Source organism: Zingiber officinale, chromosome 3A (genome assembly GCF_018446385.1).
Source record: "Zingiber officinale cultivar Zhangliang chromosome 3A, Zo_v1.1, whole genome shotgun sequence".
NCBI lineage: Eukaryota > Viridiplantae > Streptophyta > Magnoliopsida > Zingiberales > Zingiberaceae > Zingiber > Zingiber officinale.
In genome coordinates, this window is record NC_055990.1 from 34,195,854 (window position 1) to 34,210,190 (window position 14,337).

The window sequence follows — 14,337 nt, forward strand, 5'->3', positions numbered from 1 at the left end:
TAAACCTCTTGTTTAGCTTATGCACCTTGGGTTTTAATTCAATTTTTTTATGTGTGCCATCATCATAGTTGGGTTCAGTTTGGTGTGCAATCCTCCTAGTTGAAAATTCTATTTTTATGGAAGGCATATATCTTAGTTATAGCACTGTTTTAAGAAGTTAGATTATCACTCTGCAATGACAATCTAGGATTAGATTTTAATTTAGCAAGGATTAATGATGCTTAGATAGGTTATCTAGGTATATTTTAGTTATGCTAATTGTCATTCTTTGTTTCCCCATCATATACCATGACATCATGTTTAATATTCATGATTATTATGAAAACACAAAAATACCATGACATATCATACATATATCATGTAACAATAGCATATTTTCTTTTGAAAATTATTTCTATTTTGATGTATGCCATAAAATCATCATGCATTATTTTAATTTTCTTGTAATTAAAGACAATGATATTTACTAGCAAGTGACATCCTAAGTGGATGTTCATAACCCCTAAAATACTTAGATAGATATGCATGAACCCTAGTTTAGGGCAAAACCAAAATCTACATCTCACAAAGACTATAAGGTGACTTGTATGTGTTTTAGTACACATTAGATACAAGTGGGATATTAGGACGATCAATAAGACTCAAGATGTTGATTTAGTGCATCTTATTAAGTTTTGAATTCATCAAAATACATAGTTATGTGACTCCAATCATTGGGAAAGCTAATGTACAAGTCTGTGCATTGAGCCCAAAGAATATGGTTGGAAATTGATTTTGAAAAATATTTTAAATATACTTTGGAAAACCTTGGTGATGACTATCTTTTGAAAGTAATCATCATTGAAAAGTTAAACACAAACTTGGAAGAAACATTGAAGTTTTTATAAGTTTTCAAATTTGTGTCAATTTTTGAAAATGAGATGTATTTTTTTAGAAAACTATTTTTCCATGATAGTATACCCTAAATAATGTCTACAAGAGTTTTTATGATTTTTAGAATTTTGTAGAATTTTTGGGGAGTTTCTAAATTTTGGATGAAATTCACTTTCAAGAAATCAGACATTCAATCGATCATCCGATTGATTAGAGTATCTCAATCTATCGGGCGATCGATTGAGAGGGGTTTCCCGTGAGTAGAAGCTCACTGAATTGATCAACTGATCGATTCACTCAAGCCTGGATCGATCGTGGATAGATTGAAGCACTTTCTTCGCAAACAGAAGCCAGTGGAATCTATCAGGTGATCTATTGAAATGATGTCAATCAATTGAGACCCAACCCCAATCGATTGAAAAAGCTGATTTTGGCTAGGAAAGTCCGATTTCAACACTTTAAACCATTTTTAGTCTAGGTAACCATTCTTAACCCTTTGAAACACATTTATATACATTTAGGGGAAGTTTTCATAATGAAAATAAGGATCTTTTGGTTAAGGAAGACTAAGTTAAAGTTAGGTTGATGTTAGTTTCCATATTGAATTTTCGAACCTCAAAACTTATAATTTTGGGTTTCCTAAACATTTAGAGATTCCAAGTCATTGTTGGTGTAATGGCAGAAGTTTGAAGCATGTTTTTAGGGGGAGCTACTCTTTAAAAATATGGAATTATTTTTCTGATGCCTTGGAAGGTGGTTAACTTTCTTTACAATAAATGCTCAAGGTTGAGCATTGGGGAACAATGAAAGATTGGATATCTTCATTGTAAAAAAGGAGTATGCTCAAGGATGAGCATTAGATACAGTGAAGGGTATGGGACCTTCATTATACTGTTGCGAACAACATGTGAGGTTGTGAATAACGTTGAGTAACTCTTTAAGGGGAGATTTTTTGATGTGTGCCAATAGAGGGAGAATGTAGGGTTTAAGTTAGGCCTTTATCCCTCTAGAAAAGTTTGGGGGAGAATGTAAGGTCTATAGTATGCCTTCATTATCCAAAGGGGGAGTTTGCCCTCTAGGAAGGGAAGGAATGAAGGAAACCCTCATTCATGCTTTGGCATGAAAATAAGTTGATGCTATGAGATTAGTCTAACTTGAAGGTATTGTCAAACATTAAAAAGGAGGAGATTGTTGGTGCAATATCCCCTAGGTCAGGTTGACCAGGTTGACTAAGCTTGAGTTGGCTCAAACTTGAGTCTTGATGTTTGAGTTTTGATGTTTGACAATACATGGAGATTGTAGATGCAATCGTCCGATTGGGGAGATAGTTGACACAATTCCCCTCTAGTCAAGGACTGACCAATTTGATGTGAAGAGGAGTCAAGTAGGTCAAGGTTGACCGGATAGTTGACTGGGAAGTCTTGGTGAGTGAAGCCAAGCAAGTAAAAGACCTAGTGAGTGAAGCTAGACAGTTGTGAAAATCCTAATAAGTGAATCTAGGTGAAATTCTTGGTGAGTGAGGTAAGGCAGATGGAAAATCTTAGTGAGTGAAGTTAGGCAAATGGAAAGTCCTGGTGAGTGAAGCCATATGAAAATCCTATTGAGTGAAGCTAGGTGAAAGTCTTGGTTGTTGGAGTGCGTTGGGCCAGCTAGAAGGAGGTTGAATAATTCTGCACAAATAAAAATAAAACCCTTCCGGGGCTTTCAAAAGAAGCACTTGCATAAATAATTAAAAGCAATAAACTAAAAGGAAGAGGCACATGAGTTTACTTGGTTATAACCGGGGAAGTTGTTAATCCAAGGAAGATGATCACACTAAATTCTCCTTCAGGTAGAGAAACCTCTTTTACAGCAGTGTAAGCATAGAAAGAAGGAAGCTAAACAAAACAATAGAAGCACACAAGTGTTGTTATAATTTCTTGAATGAATGAATAGCTTCTAGACTAAGGCTATATTTATAGCCTTGGTCGGGGCATCTGGAGGGTTCCAGGCACCTGGGAGGGGATAAAATTTTATTCCCTTCACAACGGATCACGGTCAACCGTAATTCGATCAAAATCAGGTTTCGGGTGCTCGGAATCGCTCCGGGCGCCCGGACCACTAAAGTCAACCTAGTTAACTTTTGGTCCAGGCCCTCTGCTCCAGTGCTGCTTGCCTCGGCCTGGGTCTTCTGCTCCGGCTTCGCTCGCTTGGGTGATTTCATCCAACCGAAATAAGGTTCACCCGAACCCAATTTCAGCCTTCTCGAGCAACCTTCCGCTCCAGCTTCTCGTCCCTTGGAAACGCCACACACCTCCTTCTCATCCACCCGCATACTATTCTGCAGCACCTCGTACCTCAGAAGCACCGAGCCCATCGGCTCTCTCCCGTGTCGTCCTTCTCGCTAGTTGCATCTTTTGCTCGACTCCCTGTGCTCCTAAGCTCCTGCACACTTAGACACAAGGTTAAAACACTTCAGGACCTTACTTAACTTGTTGATCACATCAAAATAACCTTGGGGTTCCAACAATCTCCCCTTTTTGATGTGAGCAACGTAAGTTAAGTTAGGGCAAATAGACATAAAAGTAAAACAAATAATATTGCAATAAAGTGTAAAAGAATAAAAAAAAATTGTAATCTACCTCCCCTAGACTTAACATTTTCCTTCTCCCCATTTGATCACAAAAAAATGGGGTACCAAGAGAAAATCTAAGGGAAATAATTTAAAAAACTTAAAAAAAATATTTTTCCTTTCTCCCCCTTCATCCCTATCCGCATTCATCTTGAAGTGAGTCCAACAAGCTAATGTTTCAAGTTAAAGTTGACTTATCAATCATGAGATCATATCTCAATGGTTAAAACATTTCTAATTTCAGGTCGAGCTTGGAGTGAGTCCAACAACTTAAGTAAGAAAGTAGACTCTGGTTCTTACCATATTAATGGTAGGTATATGCTTTAATATTGATGTAAAAGATTTAGGTCTCATCATTATCATGCAATTATACTATCTATATGACATCACACGCATGACATAAATGATGACATGTCACAACATGCTCATGACATAAATAATAATATAACACATCAATCACATGATATATATACATCTAATACATCTACATGACATACATATATGACATGACATAAATATTATCATAATTATCATATTTTTTATTTATATAAAATATGATTAAGAATATGATTTTCATAAATCAAGATTTCTCTAATTAATTAGGAAATAATTCCCTAATTTTAATTACCTAACAAATTAAAAAAATTATTATTATAATTCCTTAATTTATTCAAAAACTTTTATATTTAGAATTATTCTAAATTATTTTAGAAACTTTCATTTCCTAACTAAGAAACTTTTCAAAATTAGAATTTTCTTAATAAATTCATAATTTTCTAAAATAAAATTTTCTAAATTATTTATAGAATATTTCTAAAATTAAAATTTTCTAAATTATTTAAGAACTTTCCAAAATTAGAATTATTGGTTCTCATCTATATTGGTCGTCCATAATTAATCATTAATTATGGATCGATCATGAGTAACACCTAGTAGTACATCATGATTCCCAATTGATCAGAAACTCACAGTTGATTCCAGAATCATTTATGAACCCTTTAGTAGATATAATGAGACGTGCCTCGTTCCTTTTACTCGTCTTATACTTATTTAGTTCAGAACATGGTCTATGTGTCAGTCCCCACTAACTAATTATGTCACACCTAGCTCAAGAAATACTTCCTCATCCTGCAAATTCAAATTACTCGTACATGTGTCCAAGAGTACAATACTCTTAACATGTTATGCTTTTGCCAAAGATTTTGAGTAATAATCCTGACAAGTGACCATAGGGTATACATCTCCTCGCAAGGAGCGGTGAATCCTTTATAGACTATCTAAATATCTTCAGGCACTTTGACTTATACCTAATCCTGAGTCTACACTTCTATGGAGATGCTTACTTAAGATGTCAAGTATAAGTTTCTATGACCAAGGTGACTTGAATACCTTATGTCGAAGAAAACTTGCATTCGAGCTGCAATGAGATTTTCGTTGACATATCTATATATGTAGACAACCATATGAAGTCTCATAGCCGGTCACTCTAATAAATTAGTTACCATAACTAGCATCCACATTTAACTCTCAATATCCCAATGCCTCAAGCCAGTGAGGAATAACTGCTTAGTTAGACCAAGGAGTATAACCCGTACTAGTCTCACAGAATCGATGATGTTTGAACGCATCAATTCATCGACTAGGAATTATTTTAATACATTCATAATTACACATGTAAAGATGATCACAAATTATGATCCAATCACAACTTCTCTCATACGTATTGCGGACATTCAATATGAGTTTAAAATCAAATCATACACATAAAGAACGTGCACTCAATTAGTGAAACTTGATTTATCTAATAAATAAGTATAAATCATAAGGTGATTTCCTTAGGACACCTCTCAAATATAGCACGCTCACCACAAACAGAGCCAACGAGAATGTTAGAGCAAGAACCAAGGAGGGGATCCCTGGCATAGGCACTTCGATGCTCAAGTCAGAACAGTAGTAGGCTTAAAATGCAAAAGAAGATGAATAGTAGAATAATAGTATGGATGTGTGTGTGCGCGTACCTAGCCAATAGAGAGGACTTCCTTTTTATACTGGCCCTTATAACCTCTGTAATAATGAGGTGTCAGAGAATATCTGGTGTTAGAATATGTCGGGTGATAGAGTATGTAGAGCAATCTTCCTCTAGACAGAGGAAAGTTCCATTGTGTGCGTATGCCATAATAAGAGAATATTCTTTGGTGAGTAGTTGTTATTATTTAACAAGTAATTACGATTCCCTTAGAAGAGATCCAACCGGCTCTTGGACCAGGCGGATATAACTGGAGTCATGCTTAGGAGAAGTGAGGAACTAACTCTGGAGGTCTGACTAGCTCTGAGGCCAGGCGGATGTAGGCTGCTACGCCCAGGAGAGATGAGGAACTGAGTCTAGAAGTTCGACTGGCTCTAAGGCCAAGTGCATGTATACTGAGAGACTTACACAGGAGAAGTGGGGAACTAAGTTTAAAGGTCCGATCAGCTTTGAGACTGGGCAGATGTTTACTAAGAGACTTGCACAGGAGAAGTGGGGAACTGAGTCTGCAGGTCCAATCGGCTATGGGCCTAGACTAATATATACTGAGAGACTTATATAAGAGAAGTGGGAAGCTAAGTCCCAAGGGTATGACCAGCTCTTGGTCTGATCGACTATATGATGAAAGAGTTGCATTGGAGAGAGAGGAGCTGAGCCCCGTATGTCTGGTTGGCTCTAGGCCCACCCGAGTTTATGCTGAGTCTTGTCCATGAGAAGTGGGGAGTTGAAACCCGTATATCCGATCGGCTCTAGAGTCACCCGGGTTATACTGAGAATCTTGCTCATGAGAAGTGAGGAGCTAAGACTCGTATATCCGGCCGACTCTAGGATCGTCTGGTTTTATGATGGGAGCTTTGCCCATGAGAAGTGGGGAGCTGAGCTCCGATCAACTTTAGGACCACCCAGGTTTATGTTAGGAGTCTTGCCCATGAGAAGTGGGGAGCTGAACTCCGATATTCAGTTGGCTCTAGGGCCCTCCGGATTTATGCTAGGAGTCTTACCTATGAACATTGGGGAGCTAAGCTCCGTATGTTCAGTCGCTCTAAGGCCGTCAAGGTTTATACTAGGAGTCTGACTTATGAAAAATGGAAAGCTGAGCTCTATATATTTATGGAAGATGGTTCATTCGACTATACATATCATAATTTTAACTACCATCTTATTTTAACTTTGACTTACCACACCACCTTTATTATAAACCTCATATTACTTTTACGTCACTCATGACGTGTGTCGTATCAGGTATTTAATCTGTATCCGAAATCTAATCTGGATCACTGTGACTTTTGATTCTTGCACCAACCTTGCTTTATTTGCAAAATTTCTCAACCTCTTCTCATCTGAGCAGAACAAGTAGGAGAACTTGAAAAGATGACACCAAATGACCGGCAATTTACTAAAGGGTGCACATAGAGATCTAAATTTACCAAAAGACGTATGCTACTTTGGCATTTACCAAATAGCGCATCATTTTAAGTGGATTTCCTATTTTATCCTTCTGACAAATCTGACTTTTTTTCTTTTTACTATTGTTTCTCACTCTCTCTTTTATTTACTTTTCCTATTCCTATGCATGCAACTAATCTAATTTTTCCTCTCCGCTCTTCTCTTTCCTCTTTTTTAACATGGGTGTATGCATAACATAGGATATCAGGCCCACAATGTTTAGAGTTTAATTGATTTTTTGATAACATTAGAATCATATCAGGCCTAATATATAAATCTTTCTTTTTTTCTATTATTAGGCCTGATATCTCCCCATATCAGGCCCACATTGGGCCTGATATGAAGAGATATCAGGCCCACGTTGGGCATGATATCTCTTCATATCAGGCCTAATAACAAAAAAAAAGAAAAAAAAGGAAAAAAGAGATATTTAGGTTTTTCAAAACCTCCGATCTACCACTAGGAATACCAAAAATAACAATGGAGAGCATATTTGGACTCCTTGAAATTTTAGAAATCCACGGGACCTGAAATGACTGCATTCTGAGGTCTCTAGGTCGATCAATGAGTTTTGGTCAAAACCCACTGATGGACTTAGAGAGCTCCGATTGCACCCATTTCAGTTCCTGTGGATTTTTGATATTGCAAGGAGTTCAAATATGCTCTCCATTGTTATTTTTGACATTCCTAGTGATGGACCAGAGGTTTTAAAAAACCTAAAACATATGGGGCTTGTTTTACAGATTCTTTCTTATTATATTTTAACATCTTTTAGAAGTTGAAATAAATAATAGATAGCATATTTAAACTCCTTGCAACATCATAAATCTACAGAAACTAAAATAGATGCAATCGGAGCTTTCTAGGTCCATCAGTGGGTTTTGACCGAAATCCACTTATCGACCTAGAGACCTCAAATTGCAGCCATTTCAGGTCCTGTGGATTTCTAAAATTACAATGAGTCCAAATATGTTCTCTATTGTTATTTTTGACATTCCTAGTGGTGGACCAGAGATTTTGAAAAGCTTAAATCTCTCTCCCTCTTTCTTTCCTTTTTTTTCTTTTTTTCTTTTTTTTTTGTTGATAGGCCTGATATGAAGAGATATCAAGCCTAACGTGGGCCTGATATCTTTTCATATCAGGCCCAACGTAAGCTTCCAGATCTTTGATTTTTTTCCATTGATTCATCAGTGATTCTAGGTTTGACATCAACTAGGTTTCTGCCATCTCCATTCTGTTAATATCAAAATAATGTTAAAACACAAATTTACAAATTGTATAAGAAGAAAATATAGCATACTAGAAGAATAAAATTTCATGAAACCAAAATTCAGAGACCATTCCAGCTATTGCCATAGTTGGTGTAGTTCTATCAGTTATTGCAGTAGTTGTTGCAACAGCAACAACAGACAAAGGGCTTACTATAAGCTGTATCAGGAAGCATTAATATCATCAAATTATTCTCATTTTATCAAGAAAAAGTAATTAATCCTATTAGATAGAGGTACCTTTGTTGCAGTTTCTGAGATAGCTCTAGAAGTATAAAAGGAGCGATTTTCAAGTGTGCGCAATAGACGATTTTATTATTAGGCCTCATATAAAAATATATCAGGCCCACGTTGGACCTGATATCTCTTCATATCAGGCCCAATGTGCGCCTGATATTTCCCCATATCAGGCCCAATGTGGGTCTGATATGGGGAGATATCAGGCCTAATAACAAAAAAAAAAAGAAAGAAAGAGGGAGAGAGATTTAAGTTATTCAAAATCTCTGGTCCACTACTAGAAATGCCAAAAATAACAATAGAGAGCATATTTGGACTTATTGCAATTTTAGAAATCCATAGGACCTGAAATGACTGCAATCTGAGGTTTCTAGGTCGATCAATGGGTTTCGGTCAAACACCACTGATGAACCTAGAGAGCTCCGATTGCACCCATTTTAGTTTCTATAGATTTCTAATGTTGCAAGGAGTTTAAATATGCTATCTATTATTTATTTCAACTTCTAAAAGATGTTAAAATATAATAAGAAATAATCAGCAAAACAAGCCCCATACATTTTAGGTTTTTCAAAACCTCTGGTCCACCACTAGGAATGCCAAAAATAACAATGGAGAGCATATTTGAACGCCTTGCAATATCAAAAATCCACAGGAACTGAAATGAGTACAATCGGAGTTCTCTAGATCCATCAGTGAGTTTTGACCGAAACTCACTGATCGACCTAAAGACCTCAGATTACAGTCATTTCAGGTCTTGTGGATTTCTAAAATTTCAAGGAGTCCAAATATGTTATTCATTGTTATTTTCGACATTCCTAGTGGTAGACCAGAAGTTTTAAAAAACCTAAATATATCTTTTTTTTTTCTTTTTTCCCTTTTTTATTTTTTTTGTTATTAGGCCTAATATGAAGAGATATCAGACCCAACGTGGGCCTGATATCTCTTCATATTAGGGCCAATGTGTGCTTGATATGGGGAGATATCAGGCCTAATAATTGAAAAAAAGAAAAAAATTTATATATTAGGCTCGATATGATTCTAATATTATCAAAAAATCAATTAAACTCTAAACATTGTGGGCTTGATATCTTATGTTATGCATGCACTCATGGAAAAAAAAAAGAGGAAAGAGAAGAGCAGAGAGGAAAAATTAGATTAGTTGCATACATAACAGAAAGTAAATAGAAGAGAGAGTGAGAAACGATAGTAAAAATAAAAAAGTCAGATTTATCAGAAGGATAAAATAGAAAATTAATTTAAAATGATACATTTTTTGATAAATACCAAAGTAACATATTTTTTTTTTTTTTTTTAATTTTTTTTTTTGATAAATTTAGATTTCTACATGTCCTTCGATAAATTACCGTCAAATGACTATTCCGAGAGGTCTTCCATGCATGAGCGTGAATTTTAGTTACCAAACGGCGCATTGGACCAACGGAAAGTTCATGAACTTGGATTTTGGTTTTTATTAGAAAATGCGTGAGCGTGAATTTATTCTAAAAATTAGTGTATAATACTAGAGCTGTTTTTCCTACTAGCTGACACTTTTTATACTCTTTTATCAATTTTATTTATTTTTATCAGTTAGCGTTAAAAAAAATAAAAAATACAAAAGATTATTTTTTTTTATAGTTTTATTTTTTAATATTTTTATTATATATTTGTATTTTTTAATAGTAGATTATATATATGAAATTAATAAAAATAATATAAAATTTAAAATTAAATAAAAATAAAAACAAAATTGATTAAATCTAAAATAAAAATAAATAAATAAATAAATAAATAAATAAATAAATATATATATATATATATATATATATATATATATATATATATATATATATATATATATATATAAATATAAATTTGATAAAAAATCATAAATAAAATTGTTTTAAAAAATTAAATAAAAATAAAAGAGAGGTATAAAGGTTATTTGAAAAGTGGGGAATTGTCCGACAAATGGAGAAGCAATTAGAGTCGGATCTTCTGTCTCTAATTTTCTCTATCCCTGCGTCCCACTCGTCGCCTCCAGTCCACCATCAACGACTTCCAGCCACCGTCTCAATCATAACTATATCCTATGGGGAAGGTGAACCCAGGGGGGGTCGCCACCGGCGTCGAAATCCGGTCGAATCTGAACCGGGACTCAGATTGACGGCGGAGGCAAATCTGCTCAGATCCGGCCAGATTTCGACGTCGATCGCGTCGGTAGCGAGCCCCTGCGTTCACCTTCCTCCTAACATATAGTTTTGATCGGGACGACGGTCGAAGACCGCTTGCGGTGGGCTGGGGCGACGAGTGGGACACAGGGATAGATGATATTGGGGACAAAGGATTCGATCTCTTGTAATTTTTTATTTTTTTTAATTTCTAAAAACTATATATCAAAATAAAAATTAAAAAAGATAAAAAAATTGATGAAAAAATAAAAAAATTGATTAAAAAATAAAAGTAAAGAAAAAAGTAAATAAAATTTTAAAAATTAGAAGGTAAGGAGTTAGAATAAAATAACTTGTTATTTTAAAGAAAGGGGTAAAAATGGAGAGGGGGGGGGGGGGTGTTGAGAAGAACATATGGATAACAATAATTAGTGGCGTAGTTAAGATTTTAGATTAGAAGGGGCAATTTTTAAAATTTTAAATATTAGTATAAATCAATTTTCACTCTCTAAAAGTTTAAATTTCAAATTCAATAAGTTAAAAATAAACTCAAATTTGAGATTTTTTAGTTTAGCCCTTGATTTTAGTTAACACAATGATATGTTAATCCTTAGACCTTATCTATGACTCAAAGTCGAAGAATCATTTAGGTGGAAAAGGTAGAGGAGAAGGATGTAGTAGAGGGGATGATGACCTATTTGAAGTAGGTATATCTCATATTTTCTTAAAATACCTCGACATTGATATTTCACCTAATTTATCATTAGAATAATATTTTAAACACATAATTACTTAATTTAATGACTATCTTTTTTCTAACCATTCAAAAATAATAATAAAATTGATAGTAAACAAATAACATACTTGACTAGCAAATAAAAACATGAATATGAAAATTTGACACTATATATTTTAAAAGATCAAACAAGAAAATTTCACCATAATCAAAACGTGTTTACTGTGGAGAATTGGTGTAGCGGCGATGACGATACTCGTAGCAAACAATGGCAGCATTGGCAATAATATCCTGTGGTGATAATAATGTGGATGGTTGTGGCAGAGGGGAAAACACAAGGAAAAAAAATAAAAACACGATATTGAAGACAAATAAAAAAAATGGGAGGGAGAGGGGAAAAAGAAATAAGGGGAGAGAAAAAAATAAAAAATGGTTAGTTTTTCATTAGATTTTTTAAATATAAAAGTCCATAGATTTTTAAAATTTATAATAAAGTCTTTTTATTTTTTTCCCAATGTATAATTTTTTTTCTTAAATTTCAGGGGGTGCGGTCGCACCCCCAAAGCTCCACCTAGCTACGCCCCTGATAATAATAATAATAATAACAATATCTTCTTCATTGGATTACGTCTCAACACAGATGGATAATAATAATAATAATAATAACAATATCTTCTTCATTGGATTACGGTATTTTTTAAAATTTTTATTTTAAAGTTCATCCCCTAAAATGATATCATTGTTATACGTACAATATTCACTATTATTATTTTTTTATTACAATATATTAATTCCTAAATTAATTCATTATAGTAATTATAATTTTATAGCTATTAAAAAATATTATAATACATACCTAATCTATTCTAAAACATTCCTATTTTAATAATTATTTTAATTTGTTCATCTAATATTTGCATTCTAGTAGTTATAAAATCATAACTACTACCATGCATACTTGTTAAAAAAAATATTCACATTGTGATAGTTACATATTCAATCTATTCATATAATATTTATATTATAATAGCTATGAAAATATAGTTACTAGAATTCAGATTTTTGTGTTCAATAATATTCATGTTATAGTTGTAATAACTATAATTTTATAACTATTACAATACATTTAATGTTGAATTTTTAATTATTTTGAATAACTTTTATGGATTTTAAAAGTCTATGAGTACTCAATCTAAACTTTTATAAATTTTATAAAAATTTAGTGGTATCCAAATTAGATTTTTATAGAGTTTTAAAAAATTGGTATTCAAACTTACTTTTTAAAACTCTATAAAAATCTTTTGGTATTCAAAGTTTCAATAGATTTCCATGGATTATTTTAGAAATCCTTGGATATAAATTTTAACCCATAAGTGCTCTTCAAAACACTGGGTACAATTTTAAAAATAAAATAAAAAGTCTTCTCCTCATCCTTGAGATTTCTATAGACTTCAAATTGCTTTAATTTTTTACAAATAAGTCATTTCTCTTCCCGCTCATCGATTTCGATTATTTCTTTGATCTTAAAGGTCCTGTCCCTATTTAACCTCTCAGCGGCTTGCATCAACCTCTTAGCATGCATTTCATATGAAGCCGAGAGTTCTCTAAAATGTCGTTCTCCAACATTATAACGGCAAAAGAATGGATCTGAACGGCTAGAACGGAACAATAGCCGCTTGCAGCCTTTTCTCCGACGGCGACTCACGGTGACGGGCTGCAGGCGGAGATTTTTTCTCCGGTTGCTCAAGACGGGAAACAATGAGTGTCATTCGGTGAAGCCTGCGGTGCGCCGAAAAGGAGGAAAACAAATAGAAAAATTGTTTGAAGCGACTGATGATGCTTCCGTTTACTACTTGTGAGCAGGTCGAAGTCGAAGTCAATTTGGACGACGGCATTGTGCATAGAGGGAAGAAAAACTTGAGACCGTTGGTTTTAATATAAAATATATATTAATAAATCAAATTAATTCTCAACTTAATTAATAGATTATTTAATAAAGTCTAATGAAATTCGACCTAAAAAAATTCTATAAAATTTATTAAAATTTAAAATTTCCTAAATAAATTATATATATTATATTTATTTATTTTAATAATATTATTACTAATCAAATTAATAACAATATTATTAATTTTATTACTAATCAAATTTATCAATTTTACATTTTATAAAAAGTTTGATCAAATTAAAGGGTTGCCCAATATTTCAGGTTAATTTGGATCAAAATTATAAATAAAAATATTTAAAATTATTATAATATTGTTGGATTTAAAATTATATTATTAAAGTTTTTTTAAGTGAAACTTTGGTTTTAGCCAAAACAAAATAAAAGTATAAAAAATTTAAAAAGTTTTTTTTATGGACAAGTATGCTATTTATTATTTTTATTAAAAAAATAAATCTAATTAGGTATTTTAGGTTTTGTTTGAAAATAAATATTGTGTGAAATCATGACCGTCTACGTTTTTCCAAGATTAAATACACCCTCTTAAATCCATAAGTTTCCGTGAAATTTAAATGTCTGTAAAAGTCTTGCAAAAAAGTTTGTAAAACTATGTGGAATTCTTTTTACAACTATATGAGATTCTATAAAAATAAATAAAAATCTATACTCCACAAAAGTCTATCATTAAAAAACAAGTAAATCTTGTTGGCCAGAATCTGGTCAGTTAGAATTCTCTATCGTCCAATCATATTACATGCATGTAATTAATATATGCATATGATATTACTAAAATACCCTTGTACATGTATACATGCATGAATTCTAGCTGCCCAATTTAACATTACCCTTAAAAAAAAATTAATGATTCAATCTTTTGATTGAATACATCCCATAAATTTTAAATCGATTTAATATACATATGGTAAGATATAATAATATTAAACAGTATTCCTAAAGTCCAATTGTACCATTTTATTAAAAGAAATTAAGTAGGGAAGTTTCTATGGCGTTCTTTTGGTTTCTAGAT